Source organism: Bubalus bubalis, chromosome 4 (genome assembly GCF_019923935.1).
Source record: "Bubalus bubalis isolate 160015118507 breed Murrah chromosome 4, NDDB_SH_1, whole genome shotgun sequence".
Taxonomy (NCBI): domain Eukaryota; kingdom Metazoa; phylum Chordata; class Mammalia; order Artiodactyla; family Bovidae; genus Bubalus; species Bubalus bubalis.
The window spans coordinates 55380753-55400498 of NC_059160.1; the positions used below are offsets into that span (position 1 = coordinate 55380753).

At 39.8% G+C, this 19746-nt stretch overlaps 1 protein-coding gene, 1 long non-coding RNA gene and 1 other non-coding gene across 17 annotated transcripts in view; 1 reads left to right on the plus strand and 2 right to left on the minus strand.

The window, feature by feature from the left end:
- The window catches only part of ANO4 (anoctamin 4), a 442247-nt gene that overhangs the window by 287693 nt on the left and 134808 nt on the right, over positions 1-19746 (minus strand). The gene's annotated exons all lie outside the window — the stretch shown is intronic.
- On the minus strand, positions 3751-15559 carry LOC123333244. 2 transcript variants are annotated; one of them, XR_006550473.1, is made up of 2 exons: positions 14927-15559; positions 3751-5875 (listed from the first exon to the last, which is right to left on the minus strand). It is a non-coding gene; the product is annotated as an uncharacterized LOC123333244 (long non-coding RNA). The 2 variants fall into 2 exon arrangements; XR_006550474.1 differs by lacking the exon at positions 14927-15559 and adding an exon at positions 11584-13300.
- Positions 10342-10414, plus strand: TRNAC-ACA. The gene has a single exon. It is a non-coding gene; the product is annotated as a tRNA-Cys (tRNA).

The following is a 19746-nucleotide window of genomic DNA, read 5'->3' on the forward strand; positions in this document are numbered from 1 at the left end:
ATTGGGGAGAGAAAATAACAACTCAAAAACATTCACAACTGAAGGAAGACATGGGTCTCTAATACTTCTAAACCTAACTACAGCTATCACAACTGAATACTGCACTCTTTGAAAGGAAAGAGGAAAATAGCTAAAGCGAATAGAGAACAAGGAAATTACCAACAAGGAAACCATAATTAGATTGACAGATTTCTCATCAGCTACAAAATATGCAAAAAGCAATTAAAAAGTATCTTCCAAGAACTTATAAAAAGTGTTTTCTAAGAACTGATGGAAAATAATTCATTTTAAAATTCTATACTCAGCAACACTATTATTCATGAATGAAGCAAAACAAAGACATTTTCAAGAAAATAAGATTTTATCATGCACAGAGCCATAAAGATGGCCCTAGTTAAGAACCAAACAGAATCCAGAAGGAATAAGTGAAATGCAAAGAGCAATAATATGCAAATAAACTGATTATTGTGTTGGTAAATCTACATAAAATATTGACTACAACAACAAAAAGTAATGGTTAATCTGGGGAATGACTACAAAGCAGGTGTAGTTAAATATTAAAACATAATTGCCAGGAGAAATATCAATAACCTCAGATATGCAGATGACAGCACCCTTCTGGCAGAAAGTGAAGAGGAACTAAAAAGCCTCTTGATGAAAGTGAAAGTGGAGAGTGAAAAAGTTGGCTTAAAGCTCAACATTCAGAAAATGAAGATCATGGCATCCGGTCCCATCACTTCATGGGAAATAGATGGGGAAACAGTGTCAGACTTTATTTTTTTGGGCTCCCAAATCACTGCAGATGGTGACTGCAGCCATGAAATTAAAAGACGCTTACTCCTTGGAAGGAAAGTTATGACCAACCTGCATAGTATATTCAAAAGCAGAGACATTACTTTGCCAACAAAGGTCCGTCTAGTCAAGGCTATGGTTTTTCCTGTGGTCATGTATGGATGTGAGAGTTGGACTGTGAAGAAGGCTGAGCGCCGAAGAATTGATGCTTTTGAACCGTGGTGTTGGAGAAGACTCTTGAGAGTCCCTTGGACTGCAAGGAGATCCAACCAGTCCATTTTGAAGGAGATCAGCCCTGGGATTTCTTTGGAAGGAATGATGCTAAAGCTGAAACTCCAGTTCTTTGGCCACCTCATGCGAAGAGTTGACTCATTGGAAAAGTCTCTGATGCTGGAAGGGATTGGGGGCAGGAGGAGAAGGGGACAACAGAGGATGAGATGGCCGGATGGCATCACTGACTCGATGGCCGTGAGTCTGAGTGAACTCCGGGAGTTGGTGATGGACAGGGAGGCCTGGCGTGCTGTGATTCATGGGGTCGCAAAGAGTCGGACACAACTGAGCGACTGAATTGAACTGAACTGAACTGAGATGGCTCAGATGGTAAAAGAATCTGCCTGCAGGGCAGGAGACCCAGGTTTGACCCCTGGGTTGGGAAGATCCCCTGAAGAAGGGAATGGCAACCCACTCCAGTATTCTTGCCTGGAGAATCCTATGGAGAAAAGAGCCTGGCGGGCAATAGTTCATGGGGCCACAGAGAGTCAGAAATGAATGAGTGACTAACATACACATGCTGAAATTTCTAAGGTAAAGATAAGTAAAGGAACTTATAGGTTCCTAACTATGAGAGGAAAATAATGTGGAAAAATTTACCAAATCTTGGAATATCAAAAGTTATTTGAAAACTACTACATTAATTAACAGAGAGTAATATTGGTACAGTGATTGACAAATAAACCAATGCAGCAGAGGCAAGGGCTCAGAAAGAAACCAGTGCATATACAGGCATTGGAATTACAGAAAAGGTAATGATACCAAGTAATTGAGAGAGGACAGTTTTTTTAAATGTGTATTTAGAACTAAAAACAAAGATAAATGTAGCAAATTTTGTTGATCACTGGAACGTACTTTCATGAACTTGGAGTAAGGAAAAATTTCTTAAATGAGACATACAATGTACTAACAGGAAAAGACTGAAAATCAGATATTGAAATTAAGAATTTCTGTACATGAAGACATAATTAGCAGAGCTTTGGAAAGGCAAGCTACAGTTTTGAAGATGTTTTCAGCACATATTCCAGACAAATGGCTTGTAGCCAGAACATAAAAAACTTCTTTATATTGAGAAAAGGACAATAATTAGTTAGGAAAATGGGCAAGAGACTTGAACAGGCAAGTCTCACCAAAGAGGAAATTCAAATGAAACCCATGAAAAGGCACTCCACTCCATTTGTTATCAGGGAAACGCAAAACAAACCTTCAACAAGACACACCACATATATTATTAAATTGCTCCCAGAAAGGTTATACCAAGTTGTACTTCCTTCAGCAGAATAAAAGAATGCCATTTCACCTTATGCTTGCTTACTCTGAGACTTATAATTTTTGTTTAAATTTTTGCTAAAATTATCATTTTTGTTAAAATTTGATGCACACAAGCAGTAACTATTTGTTATTTCAACTTGCACTTTGGAAATATAGATTCTGTCATTTTTGCATATGATTTACATATGTGCTGTGCTGTGCTTAGTTGCTCAGTTGTGTCCAACTCTTTGCAACCCCATGGACTGTAGCCCGCCAGGCTCCTGTGTCCATGGGGATTCCTCATGCAAGAATATGGGAGTGGGTTCCATGCTCTCCTCCAGGGAATTTTCCCAACCCAGGGATTGAACCCAGGTCTCCTGCATTGCAGGTGGGATTCTTTACCATCTGAGCCATCAGGGTTACATAGTGTATCTTTTTCTTTGAGACTCATCTGTACAAGTTTTACCATAGGTTGTCCATTGTGACAAACACTGTTAGTACCCTCTTACATAACCAGGGAAGTGTGCACTGCATACAAGGCAGCAATGTGCCCAGTTCAAACTACTTCATCTCCAGACAACCCTGAAGCTAGCTAGGATCGGTGAGGTGGCTCAATTCTGGCTATGAGGTAATCAAAAGCTTACTGTTGGAGGTTCCAGTAAAATGATTTGTTTCTTAAGGAAAAAGAACAGTCTCAGTCACCCTCTTTTTCCTCATGTCAGAACACAGAACCAGATGCCTGGAGGACTGTCTTACGAACAGGATGATGACAGCCACATACACATTCAGGAGAGTAGAAGCAGCCTGCATCCATGATGCTTTCCTAGAGCCACTGAATTAGCCCTGAACTACCTGCCTCCCAACTCCTTTTCATATGAAAAACAAAAGCCCCATTTGATTGAGCCTCTACAGTAGGGTTCCTCACATACATCTGAATACAACCTAACTGATACTACGAATCAATAAGAAAGGGATGAGTGTGAGTTTTAAGTATGCTATGCTTTTCATTAATGTTGCAAGTAGATTTTTAGCAGAAAATGTAAGAGACAGTTTTCTAATAAACAGTAAACTAGCAAAATTAACTTGCGTAAAAACTAGGTAACCATTTTAAAAGGCACGAAAAGAATATTGCTTTCCCAAAGTTTCTGCTACCTACCTAATAAAGAATATTAGTATCCCATAAAAATAATTCTTAACAACCTGGGAAAGTGTTTATTGTAATAGTATGGTAAATGTAAGATGTCACATAGATTATACAGAATAAGGTCTTGAGTGTGTGAAAATAACTATAATTATTGAAAAAGTACAAGGAAATATACCAAATAATACCAGTAATTTCTGCATTTATATCATAAAGTTAGGGATATTTTCCTTCCTTTAAAATACATTTTTTTGTGTTCCATAACTTTTCATCCATAATCAGGGAAACTGAAAAACTCAGAACAAGTGAATTTTATTTAGAAGAAATACAAATTTTAAATAATTAAATACATATTTTAAAATAGAGCATTCATGGTCCTAAGTTCTGTCAGTGTTATAATTACAAGTTACAATGAACATTAATCATTATATTGGATAATTCACATAAAATGTATGGCCATCACTTAAATAGAAGGAATAAAAGACATCATTTTCTAATGTCACAAAAATTACCTGAGGGGGAAAAATCACTAACTCCCAAACAGAAATACAAACCACAAGAAAGTGATAGTGGACCTGGCATAGTTCTACGTGAAATTCAACCAGAAAGTGTTGCCCACAATCATGATCTCGTATCAAAGAAAGAGAAAGGAAAGAGAAAGAGGAGACTGATTCCCATTAGTGGGCATGAGTAGTAGGTGTAACAAGGAAGCAAGGTGTCCATCTAGGCCCACTTATATTGTTTTAGTCAACTGTCAACCTCATTATTTCCTACCATCTCTAAATTCTCTCCTTTAATCATACATACACAAGTCCCCCTCTAAGGGTCAATGGCAGAAATACAGATGAAATGCCCATGAGAAAAATTTTTGGATTTTTAATTAGTAGTTAATTAATCAAATATTCCTAAATAAATGATGAATTTAATCTATAAACAGAAATATTCTAAAAACCTAGCCTTGAAAGTAACACATAGGTAGCTCTCTGAGTTCCAATTCCCTTCAAATACCTTGAACTCATCTCAACCAATTTACATATTAAGACATATTACAGAACTTGGGAAGACCAGACACTCGATGGCCAGAGCCCACAGGTCCTGGATATCTGAGAAACCACCAGAGCTTTGTGATGACAGTTCAAAGACAATTGATATAACCCTCATCTTTGGCAAGTTGACAATATTACACGGCATGTGTCCAATGATCTGGCAAGTAGAACTCTAGAAAATTTCCTAGGTGTAGGCATACACATGCAAAACCACAGGTACAAGAAAAGTAATTCACCGATGACAATGTTTGAAACAGAAACCTAAATATTCAGAAATAAGGGTCTAGTAAAATGAACTGAGATATACTCTTATAGTGCAATACTTTCAAGCTGTAAGAGAGAGAAGAAGCTCCTTGTGTACCCGTTCCTATCAGATGTTGACCAAGTTACAATCATGAAGCAAGGAGTTGAACAGCTGCAATCTGTTACCATTTGTCTTTTAAAAGGCAAAGAACTGAAACACTGACTGCCTCTGGGTTGGAGACATTGGTTGCTGGGGGACAGGAGTAGGAAGAAGACTTTTCCCTGTGTGCCTTTTTTATACCTTTAGAATTTATAAGAGGTATTACCCATATAAAAATAAAACACTTGAAAAAATACATACAGGACAATTCACCTGTGTGTTTCTCTGTTGCTCTAATATTCGTGATAACAATTACTGCTAATGGCCCCGAGTTCTTTATTTTAAAATATGTGTCTATTGTAATAGGCAAATGTTCTCCAACTCAAAACAACAGCGACTACCACCATAACCTTCTGCCCAAAGGACAGGATTCTTCTATTAGGCTGGCCAAAAATTTCATTCAGGTTTTCCCATAAGGTGGTACTGGAAAACCCCCAAAAAAGTCGACCAACCTAATATTTTCATTATCAGTTAATCCAGACAATCATTCATTTACTGTTCCATGCGGCAGCTAGTGCACTGAATCTACAAGGCGGAAAAGATAGGTCTTATTTTAAGGAGCTCACAACACAGTAGGCAAGACAGAGAAGTCAACTGACAGCTCCTACAAGTCCACAACTATTTAGCACCCACTACGTGCAGGACAAATAATTTAAAATAACTATTTGGGATTTCCAAATAGTAGTTTCCAAATGACATTGTTTATCTGTATCACCAACAGACTCAATTTTCAGGTCCCACTCCAGACATACTGAATGAGAATTTCAGGGCATGGGGCCCCAGAAGCTTTTTAAGGTTTTTTTTTGTTTTGTTTTAATTTTCCTGGTGATTTTGATGGCAATCCAAGTACAGGAACCACTGGTTTCCCCACACAACGATTCAAAATACTCTGCTGGTGACTGAAAAAGAGACAAAAAGAGCAGGTCTTCCTGTTGAGTAAGCAGAAAGCAGGCTTCCCTGGGCTGCTTCAACCTTCCAGGCAGAGGAAATAAAAAATAGAAACAATGAGATAAATCAAGGTCAGTCCCTCAAAGGGGAACATTTACAAGTCTCATCCTACAATAAAGTTGAGTTAATATAAATACAAAAATTTCTTGCTTTGATTTTTTTTAAAATGCCTGAGATGCCAAAGCAGAGAGCACCCTTAAACATTATTTTATCTCAGTCATGTAGTTAAAGAGTTACAGCCTCACACTGGACATTCAGATGCCTGTAGTACATACAACCCTAACTGGCCTGAAAAAACAGTGATAAAATGATGGTTTTTTTCACTATCTGAGGCAAAATGAGAAGCAGCAACTTGCTCTTGCACCAGGACAACTTCATGCTTTCCTCAGGACTGGCAAGAGCTTCACATTCACAACTCTTTAAATGCATCAAAGTAAATACTCATTTCTATTTTGGGCTCATCTTCCTTTTTAAAACTCAGCTTGGCCACACTTTGAGGTATTTTACAAGACATAATTACACAGTAGATCTGACATAAAAACAAAGGGGGAAAAATGAGGAAAACTAAACCACCCCATAAAGATATTTTTAAACATTTCACAGTCTTAAATCTACATGAGTCACATGCTAAATAGAAATACCACCCACAATTCCACCTGACCTGCATACTGTTTTCTTCCAAAAAGTTAAGCATATGTTTCTTAAATGTATTCATTCCCTCATTCCATGGGGATTTATAGCACCCACTCTGTGGCAGACACTGTGATGCATACGATAAAGTAGTGATCAAGACAATACTCCTCTTATCTTAGACCCTAAATAGACATTTCTCCAAAGAACACATACAGATGGACAACAAACACATGAAAAGATGCTTAACATCACTAATTACTAGAGAAATGCAAATCAAAATGACAACAAGGGATCACCTCTCACAGTTAGAATGGCCATCATCAAAAAGTCTACAAGTAATAAATGCTGAAGATGGTGTGGAGAAAAGGGAACCCTCTTACATTGTCAGTGGGAACGTAAATTGGTACAGCTACTATGGAGAACAATATGGAGGTTCCTTAAAAGACTAAAAATAGAACTACCATATGACTCAACAATCCCACTTCTGGGCCATATACCCAGAGAAAATCATTAATTTCAAAAGATACATGTACCCCAATGTTCATTAAAACACTATTTATAATAGCCAGACAAGGAAACAACCTAAATGGCCATCAGAGGAATGGATAAAGAAGATGTGGTACATATATAAAACAGAATATTACTCAGTCATAAAAATGAACGAAAATGTGCCATTTGCAGAGACGTGGGCAGACCTAGAGACTGTCACACTGAAGTAAATCAAAGAGAAAAACAAATATAATATCGATTATATGCAGAATCTAGAAAAATTATTCAGATGAACTGATCTGCAAAGCAGAAACAGACACAGATGTAAAGAACAAACAACTTATGGAGATGTAAAGAACAAACAACTTATGGATACCAACGAGGGAAGAAGGGGTGGGATGAACTGGGAGATAGGGATTGACATATATATACTACTATGTATAAGATACATATACTAATGAGAACATATTGTATAGCACAAGGAACTCTACTCAATACTCTGTGGTAACCTATATGGGATGGAAGTCCAAACAAGAGGAGATACACACACACACACACACACACAGTCTCTTCAGTCGTGTCCAACTATTTACAACCCCATGGACATATAGCTGATTCACATTGCTGTACAGCAGAAACTAACACAACATTGTAAAGCAACTATATTCCAATAAAATTTTTAAAAAAGAAAGATGATATCCTTTCTGCCTTTACATATTAGTCAAAACAGTAGCAGACAAAGCACAGCAAGGACATGGGGTATGTGCCATGAAGTGGAAACACCGGATGCTACAGAAACATACAATGTGGGGACCTAATCCAGCTTGGGCATCATGAAAAGCTTCCCCTATGGACTTTGTTAAAAGTGTGATCTGCAAAAAAATGTAGGAGCTGGAGAAGGAGAGAGGGAAAGACAGAATATAAGTATATGTGTATAGACTGGAAGGTTGGGCAGGAAAAACATAGGGTACAATCAAGGCAGAGGGAACAGCATGAGAAAAGGTACAAAAATAAGATAGAACATGATATACTTAAAGAACTTAGAAAACTCTAGAGGCCAAGTAAAAGATAGTATCAAGAAAGGAGGCCAGCGATGTAAGCACAGAATAGATACACATGGTATCTACCTTATCCAGAACATTCCCATGAATTAGGCAGAAATGGGTCCTTTCATCCAGTTTACAATTAGCTCTAGAATATAATTGTAACAATATATAATTCTAGAATATAGAAGTGCTTTGGTGAAGGTCACTGAATCAGAGCAAAGTCAGGAGTCTGCTGCACTAGATCCATTAGTCTACTGCTTAAATCAGGATATTGCCTTGGCTCCTAGTTGGTGGTGGACAGGGAGCCCTGGCGTGCTGCGATTCATGGGGTTGCAAAGTGTCAGACACGACTGAGTGACTGAACTGAATTGAATAAAAATTTAAGAGAATCAAAATGCATGCCTTCCTTACTTCTGTTTAAGTAATGATACAATTTAGGAGTTTTGTACTTTTTATTTTCAATTGAAGGAATTTCGACTAAATAACTTTTGATAGTTTAATGGATATTAGCACCAATAAATTGTTTTTCTGTTCATAGCATCAAATTTTGAGTGCTACTGTAGTTTTTCAAAATGTTACCATGGAGAGAAACTTGGAACTATACCTGGGTTCTCTGTGTTCTGCAACAACATAATGGAAGAATTATCTGAAATATAAATTCATTTACCTGAAAAATAATTTCAGTTTTAAAATCAAATTATTGGTTTACCCAGAAATAAGAAGATGGGAGGAAAATATGACCTTTCTACATTAAGGTCTTCATTTTTTCAGTGTTTTGACTATTAATTTACTCAAAGTCTGGGGACTGTGTAGAGCTAACACTTATCAAGGGACTCCTAGGTATCAGATCCTTGCTATTTAATCTGCAATCTCATCTATGCCTCATAATTACTGCAAGATCAACTTATTATTCAGTTCAGTTCAGTTCAGTCACTCAGTTGTGTCCGACTCTTTGGAACCCCATGAACTGCAGCACACCAGGCCTTCCTGTCCATCACCAACTCCCAGAGTTCACCCAAACCCATGTCCATTGAGTCAGATGCCATCCAACCATCTCATCCTCTGTCGTCCCCTTCTCCTCCTGCCCTCAATCTTTCCCAGCATCAGGGTCTTTTCAAATGAGTCAGCTCTTTGCATCAGGTGGCCAAAGTATTGGAGTTTCAGCTTCAGCATCAGTCCTTCCAATGAACACCAGGACTGATCTCCTTTAGAATGGACTGGTTGGATCTCCTTGCAGTCTAAGGGACTCTCAAGAGTCTTTTCCAACACCACAGTTCAAAAGCATCAATTCTGAAGAAGCCCCAAATTTAATCTATCCTACCATCCCACACAGCTAGTCTATTGGCAGGTCCTGTCAACTCAGCTCTCCAAATGTTATCTTCAGTCTATTTATTTCTTCCCATCACCACCTTCCCCAGTTCCAGGACAAACCACCAACCTCCTTTCTCTGAACAAGACTCTTAATGGGTCTCCTCATATCAAGCCTAATCCCTTCCCAAACACATTATCCAAAATGGACAGAGGAATCGCTGTGAAAGGAAATTCAGGGCTTGTTACTCTTCTGCTTGAAATCCATAAATAGCTTCACAATCCATATAGGATAAAAATACAACTTTACCTCCGAGTACTTGCCTCTAGACCTACAACTTCTCATCATTCCTGTGTCTTTCCTAAGTATCTCCCTTACTCCTTCGACACCACCTCATTCCATCATCCTGTTTTCATAGCCCTCAGAACTAACTGAAGTAACTTTGATTTATTCCTTTAACATCGTTTTCCTCCTTTGAATGTAAGTTCCATGAAGGCAAGCACCTCGCTTGACTCCTTCAGTTCTGTAACCCTAATGTCTGAATCATGTCCGACATACAACAGATACTCAATAAATAACTGCTGAATGAATGAATGCAGCAGAGCTACTGATACATCCTGTCTTGCCTTTGACTTTAAGAAACAGAAATAAAATGAGCCATACATTTCTAGCTTAACTTCTATCTGCAGAGAAGTGTCTAATACTCCAAAATTCTTTCCTTTCAGCAAGTTTTTCCAATATAAACAAATCATTACATGTTTCATATTGAAGTCTAAAGTTCCACAATGACTCTCCAATTATTCCATGCCACTCTATCAGCATGGTATAATTATTTACTTTAAATGACTAACTAAACCATTCCTTTCTCCTTACTCAAAACTCAAACCAAGTTAAAGGTGATCTTGTACATACTGAAGAGATGACAGTCATTCCCAACATAACAGAATTTTTTTTCCCCTGTGTCCTAGTCCAACTGCCTTCTAAATTACGGGGTACTTTTTATACCAGTGACTTCCCTGATAGCTCAGATGGTAAAGCGTCTGCCTACAATGCAGGAGACCCAGGTTCAATCCCTGGGTCAGGAAGATCCCCTGGAGAAGGAAATGGAAACCCACTCTAGTATTCTTGCCTGGAAAATCCCATGGACAGAGGAGCCTGGTAGGCTATAATCCATGGGGTCACAGAGAGTCAGACACAACTGAGTGACTTCACTTTCACTTTTTTTTTAAATTTTATTTTATTTTTAAACTTTACATAATTGTATTAGTTTTGCCAAATATCAAAATGAATCCGCCACAGGTATACATGTGTTCCTCATCCTGAACCCTCCTCCCTCCTCCCTCCCCATTCCATCACTTTTATACCAGTAAGGCCATTAATTCTACTGAACACCTTGATGAGGGTTTAGATACCTAAGTTTGGGGCCAGACATTGGGGAGAATTAACTGGCTCTATAAAAAAAAGCTCAAGTTCCCAGGAACAGTAGGTGTGAAGAACATTTCCTTCATACATATGAGAAACATTTTTACTGAGTTACAACATCATAATGAAAAGGAACATCAATAATCCAGACACTTCTTTAGAGAACTTGTTAATTCTTGACTTGCCTTGTTGATGAATTCTTAGCTCAGAATCATGACTTTGACAATGATGATGATAGTAGTGGCCGTGAAGAGTCAGTAAGGACTGATGGTATACAGAACATTCTCCTAAGCACTTGAAATGGATTCATTCAGTCTTCCTCACAATCTGATAAGAGTCACCAGAAAGTAAATGATGGCATTGACTTTGAACCTGGATGTGCCCATGCTCTTAATTACTAGGCTATCGCAGCACCTCTGTCATAATGCTAACAACAAGGAACCACTAGCTGGTGATGCTGGTGAGACAAACTTTGGGGGCAAAGAAATTGTATCTGTCATCTTGAACTTTGCCCACTAAAGAAAAATCAGGTTACAACATCAACTTAGAATTTTTAAAAGGTGTAATTAAACTTAGAAGTAAAACATGCATGATGCTACGCTCACAAGTTTTCAATGGGAACCACCTATCTTAAAAGGAACTAGAGACTCTAAAGAATGACATTTCAACACACACACACAGCTCTAAAGAGGAGGCAAGAGAGCAAGCATCTTGAGAAAATAAGTGTGGCTGCCCAGGGAACTTTCTGAGGAACTCAGATTTCAAAACAAACACAGAAAAGATATAAGAGAAGAAACATGTAACAAACAATGAAATAGATGAGTAACACTGACCTATAAGAAGAATTTCAGAAAACTTTAACTAAAGCCAGGAATGAGCTGGAGCCTGTGAAAATGCCAAAGATGACAAAAAGGTTAGGCTGCAAAAACAAAAACAAAAAAAGACATTCAGAGCCAGAAAATGAGTAAAGAATATTGTGTCCCTGGCTTTGGGCAGGGGATGGACACCATAGCATTGGTATCTGTCAAAAGCTATACAGGATATATGCCTGAGAGCTATGCCAGAGCTGGGTCCGCCAATCTGGCTGACTCAGCCACCAGGACGATTCTAGACACTTATAAGGAGACAATGCACCTTTCTTAAAACACAGACCAAAAATATGTCACAGAAGATGCACAGCCATCCAACCTTTAATTATTGTCTCCTACAGAGAGCAAATAGAAAAGGCAAACTAAATATCATTGAAGCTAATCTAAGAAAACGATAATGAGAAATCCCTAAATTATTTCAACCAAGTTCAACTCTGGGGCTCTAATTATATTCCTATGTTTCTTAAAGACTAGCCCAACTGTCTTAAAGAATCAAACAATGGTTTTAAACCAACATAAAATGTATCAGTTCAAGTTTTCTTGCCTCAGGGTCTTTGCACTTGCTGTTATGTCTGCCTGGACTGTTTTTCATCCTGGATCGATCTTCCTAAAGCTTGCTCTCTCACCTTATTCAGGACTCTCCTCACTGGTACCTCCCCAGCCTTCTCTGAACATTCTATGCATATAGCTCGCAATACCCTATCTGTTATTCTTCTCCGCTTCATTTTTTTTTTTTCCACAGCATTCACCACTTCTTAAGAAGAGATGCTTCTGCATACTTGGTTGTTTTCTGGCTCATTAGAATATAAGCTCTAAAGAAATATGTATTTTATCTCATTCACCATCTTGTCCACAGTACCTAGAACATATCAGGCACTCAACAAGTGCTCATTGAACAGAAATAAACAACTGAAAATGTACATGAGTAGGGACACCTATCTCAGTAATCATTTTATCAAAAAGTCATAACAGTATCAGATGATAAGATTAGTATGAACCAATAAAGTTAGGTGGCAGGATTTTTTAAATGTCATTTTAGGCCTTATTAGCATGACAGTAAAATCTTACAGGAAAATGAGAATCTCTCAAGTTTATTTACCCTCATGATATCCATCTATGGGCTGCTCTCTCCAAATTTCTGATCCAGGAGGTATGCTTTAAAATTTGGCCATGTTTTTAAAGAAGCATCCACTGCTTACTTCTTATTAAGAAACGGTGGCTAGGACTTCCCTGGTGGTGCAGCAGATAAAACTCTACCTGCCAATGCAGGGAACACAGATTTGGTCCCTGATCTGGGAAGATCCCACGTGCTGCAGAGCAACTAAGCCCGTGTGCCACAACTACTGAGCCCATGTGCTGCAACTACTGAAGCCCAGGCCTAGAGCCTGTGCTCTGCAACAAGAGAAGCCACTGCAATGAGAAGCCTGTGCAACGCAACAAGGAGCAGGTCCCAGCTCACCGCAACTACAGAAAGCCCATGCAAAGCAATGAAGACTCAGTGAAGCCAAAAACAAATAAAGTGTTGAAAACAAGAGAACCAGGGGCTAGACAAATGGAGATGGCCATATCATTAGGCTTTGTCAACCAATGTTCTGCTGCTGCTGCTGCTAAGTCGCTTCAGTCGTGGCCGACCTCTGTGCGACCCCATAGACGGAAGCCCAACAGGCTCCTCTGTCCCTAGGATTCTCCAGGCAAGAATACTGGAGTGGGTTGCCATTTCCTTCTCCAATGCATGAAAGTGAAAAGTGAAAGTGAAGTCACTCAGTCGTGTCTGACTCTTAGTGACCCCATGGACTGCAGCCTACCAGGCTCCTCCATCCATGGGATTTTGCAGGCAAGAGTACTGGAGTGGGGTGCCATTGCCTTCTCCAAACCAATGTTCTATGCATACCTAAAAGACTCTTGGTAAGGTCTGGTAACACAACTCAAAAATAACATGAGCCGGCAGTTACCAAGGTTGGTTTCATGTTTTATTTATAGAGGAGACTGACCAGAAGCACGCAGGAGATAACAGTCCATAACCTCATATGCTCCCTTGGCCAATTCACTGGTGAGAAAAGCTGATCTGTTACTCCTGTCATTATCCTTGCTTCTGTCAACCCAGGGACCTTTGAGGGAGTCCCTTTACTGCCACAGTCTGGAAAAGGGATGTGTTAGCCCTGGAAAATAAGTGATAACCCTGGAGAGCTGACTTCACATATTGGAAGTGAGGTGGGGGAAAGCTGTGAGTCATAAAAAGAAAGAGAGTTTTATTTTACTCTTAAATCTAACCTCTGAGATGACTCAACAGGAAAAAGAGAAGCAGAAAGAGAGCACTGAATGAGGAGCCACTAGACTCAGGTCCCTCTCTGCTCTAACACTGCGAGTACTAACCAGTATGACCTATACAAGCCATCTCCCCCCAACCCCCGCCCCCGCCCACCAGGTCTCAGTTCCCCAAATGTAAATGATGTAACACCTGCCCTTCCTGAACAACCCAGCCACACAAGTCATTTCCAACCAGGAAAGTTCAAAAAGGGCTGCATCACACAGATTATCAAAGTTGCTGAAGTCATTCTTCCTGGAGAAAGGGAAGGAACAGGGCAACTGGTGTGCTCTAAGCCAGTGTTTCCTTTTTTATTTCAAAGATGTCTCTTGCATATCAACAAATTTCACTGAGCACACCACTCACTCACCCAGGAGGGGATAGGAGAGGGAGAGAGACCAGCACCTGATTAGGAAACATGAAAATAACCACAAGTACTATGCAATTGATAAAGTACTAAGGGATCCACATCCATGCGAAGAAGAGAAGTGCAGTTGTGTGCAAGGAGTTACTACTCAGACATCAGAGAAGGCAATTAAACATTTTAGACTAGTGCATACTTTACAAGAATTTATTTGTTTTCTCTGAGTCTAAGCTCACCTGCACAGAATCCTCAATTTTTGCCACTATAAATCTAACAGTGGGCAGCACCCAAATCCACTCAGCCTACACAAATGAAACAAAGTTATGCCTAAAAAAGTCTTTAAAACCCTTGTGTATCTCCACTCTCAAGCAAACAAATTTCAAACAAGCAATGGGCCCTGAATATTTTACCTTATTTCACTGAGTAGAAGATCTCACTGATTGTAAAATGTCCATTATATAGACTGAAAATGAAAAAAAATAAAACAAGCTGCCAACTAAACCATAAAATGATGCTTTCCTATCATTTGAAATTTTTTATTTTATCTTTCCTAAAAGTCTTTTAAAACTTACATTAATTTTTTTATCATATATAATTCTTATAGATACATTAAAAAGAAATAAATTGGTTAGGCTTACCCCTAAACTTTCTTCATTTGCAGAGTTTCGATCTCCAAATCAATTTTGACTAGGTGTCCCCAGTCTCTGGGCTTCTGACACAAAATCATCCTCTGTGCTGTTAAGAGGGATCTCATGTTGTTTGGGTTTTTTTCTGAGTCACTGACACACATTCTGCAAGTTCTATCACAGATCCACACTTAATGGCCATCGCATCACAATTATGGGCTCACCAACACCAAGTGTAAGATACATCCTGATCCCAGAGACATCAAGATGTGCATTTTGCTATCAGTAAAACATACTATACATTTCACTTTCACTTTTTTCAAAACATACTGTATAATTCATAATAAAATCAATTACAACATATAACCTTATAATTATGAAATAGATATATTTTTCCAGGTATCTCATTGGTGCAGTTCTGTTCTCTATTCCTTATGGCTGGATTTGGAATCTACTTTACTCTCTCTTCTCTCTCACCTATCCAACTATGTCCTTTTCAGTCCTCATTTCTCACTGCCCAAGGCATCAGAGGGCAGACACACTGAAACCATAATCACAGAAAACTAGCCAATCTGATCACACGGACCACAGCCTTGTCTAATTCAATGAAACCAAGCTATGACATATGGGGCCACCCAAGACGGATAGGTCATGGAGAAGTCTGACAGAATGTGGTCCACTGGAGAAGGGAATGGCAAACCACTTCAGTATTCTTGCCTTGAGAACGCCATGAACAGTATGAAAAGGCAAAATAATGGGATACCGAGAGAGGAACTCCCCAGGTCAGTAGGTGCCCAATATGCTACAGGAGATCAGTGGAGAAATAACTCCAGAAAGAATGAAGAGATGGAGCCAAAGCAAAAATGATACCCAGTTGTGGATATGACTGGTGATAGAAGCAAGGTCTGATGCTATAAAAAGGAATATTGCATAGGGACCTAGAATGTTAGGTCCATGAATCAAGGCAAATTGGAAGTGGTCAAACAGGAGATGACAAGAGTGAACGTTGACATTCTAGGAATCAGCAAACTAAAATGGACTGGAATGGGTGAATTTAATTCAGATGACCATTATATCTAATACTGTGGGCAGGAATCCCTCAGAAGGAATGGAGTAGCCATCACGGTCAAGAAAAGAGTCTGAAATGCAGTACCTGGATGCAATCTCAAAAACGACAGAATGATCTCTGTTCGTTTCCAGGCAAACCATTCAATATCACGGTGATCCAAGCCTATGCCTCAACCAATAACAGTGAAGTTGAATGATTCTATGAAGACCTACAAGACCTTTTAGAACTAACACCAAAAAAAGATGTCCTTTTATAGGGGACTGGAATGCAGAAGTAGGAAGTCAAGAAATACCTGGAGTAACAGGCAAATTTGGCCTTGGAGTATGGAATGAAGCAGGGCAAAGGCTAATAGGGTTGTCCCAAGAGAAAGCACTGGTCATAGCAAACACCCTCTTCCAACAACACAAGAGAAGACTCTTACACATGGACATCACCAGATGGTCAACACCAAAATCAGACTGATTATATTCTTTGCAGCCAGAGATGGAGAAGCTCTATACAGTCAGCAAAAAAAAGACCGGGAGCTGACTGTGGCTCAGATCATGAACTCCTTATTGCCAAATTCAGACTTAAATTGAAGAAAGTAGGGAAAACCATTAGACCATTCAGGTATGACCTAAATTAAATCCCTTATGATTATACAGTGGAAGTGAGAAATAGATTTAAGGGACTAGATCTGATAGAGTGCCTGATGAGCTATGGACGGAGGTTCGTGACATTGTACAGGAGACAGGGATCAAGACCATCTCCATGGAAAAGAATTTCAAAAAAGCAAAATGGCTGTCTGAGGAGGCCTTACAAATAGCTGTGAAAAGAAGAGAAGCGAAAAGCAAAGGAGAAAAGGAAAGATATTCCCATTTGAATGCAGAGTTCCAAAGAACAGCAAGGAGAGATAAGACAGCCTTCCTCAGTGATCAATGCAAAGAAATAGCGGAAAACAACAGAATGGGAAAGACTAGAGATCTCTTCAAGAAAATTAGAGATACTAAGGGAACATTTCATGCAAAGATGGGCTCGATAAAGGACAGAAATGGTATGGACCTAACAGAAGCACAAGATATTAAGAGGTGGCAAGAATACACAGAAGAACTATACAAAAAAGATCTTCATGACCAAGATAATCACGATGGTGTGATCACTCACCCAGAGCCAGACATCCTGGAATGTGAAGTCAAGTGGGCCTTAGAAAGCATCACTATGAACAAAGCTAGTGGAGGTGATGGAATTCCAGTTGAGCTAGTTCAAATCCTGAAAGATGATGCTGTGAAAGTGCTGCACTCAATATGCCAGCAAATTTGGAAAACTCAGCAGGGGCCACAGGACTGGAAAAGGTCAGTTTTCATTCCAACCCCAAAGAAAGGCAATGCCAAAGAATGCTCAAACTACCGCACAATTACACTCATCTCACACGCTAGTAAAGTAATGCTCAAAATTCTCCAAGCCAGGCTTCAGCAATACGTGAACCGTGAACTTCCAGATGTTCAAGCTGGTTTTAGAAAAGGCAGAGGAACCAGAGATCAAATTGCCAACATCCTCTGGATCATGGAAAAAGCAAGCGAGTTCCAGAAAAACATCTATTTCTGCTTTATTGACTATGCCAAAGCCTTTGACTGTGTGGATCACAATAAACTGTGGAAAACTCTGAAACAGATGGGAATACCAGACCACCTGACCTGTCTCTTGAGAAACCTATATGCAGGTCAGGAAGCAACAGTTAGAACTGGACATGGAACAACAGACTGGTTCCAAATAGGAAAAGCAGTACGTCAAGGCTGTATATTGTCACCCTGCTTATTTAACTTCTATGCAGAGTACATCATGAGAAACGCTGGGCTGGAAGAAGCACAAGCTGGAATCAAGATTGCAGGCAGAAATATCAATAACCTCAGATATGCAGATGACACCACCCTTATGGAAGAAAGTGAAGAGGAACTAAAGAGCCTGTTGATGAAAATGAAAGAGGAGAGTGAAAAAGCTGGCTTAAAGCTCAACATTCAGAAAACGAAGACCATGGCATCTGGTCCCATCACTTCATGGCAGATAGATGGGGAAACAGTGGAAACAGTGGCTGACTTTATTTTTCTGGGCTCCAAAATCACTGCAGATGGCGATTGCAGCCATGAAATTAAAAGACGCTTACTCCTTGGAAGGAAAGTTATGACCAACCTAGATAGCATATTCAAAAGCAGAGACATTACTTTGCCAACAATGGTCCATCTAGTCAAGGCTATGGTTTTTCCAGTGGTCATGTACAGATGTGAGAGTTGGACTGTGAAGAAAGCTGAGTGCCAAAGAATTGATGCTTTTGAACTGTGGTGTTGGAGAAGACTCTTGAGAGTCCCTTGGACTGCAAGGAGATCCAACCAGTCCATTCTAAAGGAGATCAGTCTTGAATATTCATTGGAAGGACTGATGCTGAGGCTGAAACTCCAGTACTTTGGCCACCTCATGAGAAGAGTTGACTCATTGGAAAAGACTCTGATGCTGGGAGGGATTGGGGGCAGGAGGAGAAGGGGATGACAGAGGATGAGATGGCTTGATGGCATCACCAACTTGATGCACATGAATTTGGGTGAACTCCAGGAATTGGTGATGGACAGGGAGGCCTGGCATGCTGCAATTCATTGGGTCTCAAAGAGTCAGACACACTGAGGGACTAACTGAAGGCACTTACCCCTTGTGCCTTGGTCCCATGGCCATATCTTTGTCCAGACCTCAGTTCATTTCACACACTTAAGGATTATAGTCCCTAAATGCCCCTTCCTCCTGCAGTCTCTCTGCAATCCAACACATTACAATTGATGACCTGATAATCCCCTTTCATCATGAATTACTTGCTCAAGCACTTATTCGGGGGGTCAAAACATTTGTTTCGGTTTTAACATGAAAAACACAAACAAGCTTTTTGGCTACCCCATATATTGGTTCCCACTGTTCAAACAGCAGACTTCTTTGAAGACCCCCATAATCTGACCTCACTCAACTTATCAAAACCTTTTTTTTTTTGGCTGCACACCACAGTATGCAGGATCTTAGTTCCGTGGCCAGGGTTTGAACCTATGCCCACTGCAGTGGAAGGAAGGAGCCTTAACCACTAAACTGCCAGGAAGGTCCCTTAACTTATCGAAATTTTATTTACCACTTTCTTCACAGATCTGGCCTGATGCTCAGGGTGTCCTTCCATCTTCGGTGCTCACCATAAGCATTCCTGACATCACATCTTTGCTTATGCTGTCTCCCCCTCCACCAATCCAGCTCTAATCCCTTTCTCTTGATGAAATCTTCCTTGACTTTCCCAGGCCCTGTGGACTATGACTTCTGTATTCTTGTTACACTAATGGAAAGACTATTTTGGCTTTCAGTTCAGTTGCTCAGCCGTGTCTGACTCTTTGCAACCCCATGAACTGCGGCACATCAGGCCTCCCTGTCCATCACCAACTCCTGGAATTTACTCAAACTCATGTCCATTAAGTCAGTAATGCCATCCAACCATCTATCTCATCCTCTGTCATCCCCTTCTCCTCCTGCCTTCAATCTTTCCCAGCATCAGGGTCTTTGCAAATGAGTCAGTTCTTAGCCTCAGGTGGCTAAAGTATTGGAGTTTCAGCTTCAACATCAGTCCTTCCAATGAATATTTTGGCTTTAGACTATAAATATTTTCATTCTTCTTCCCTATGAGACCATCAGCTTAGACTCAACAAAACTGAACAAATCTCAGGGCTCAATCTCTCACCAAGCTGGCATCCAAGTCATCTTTAGTCCA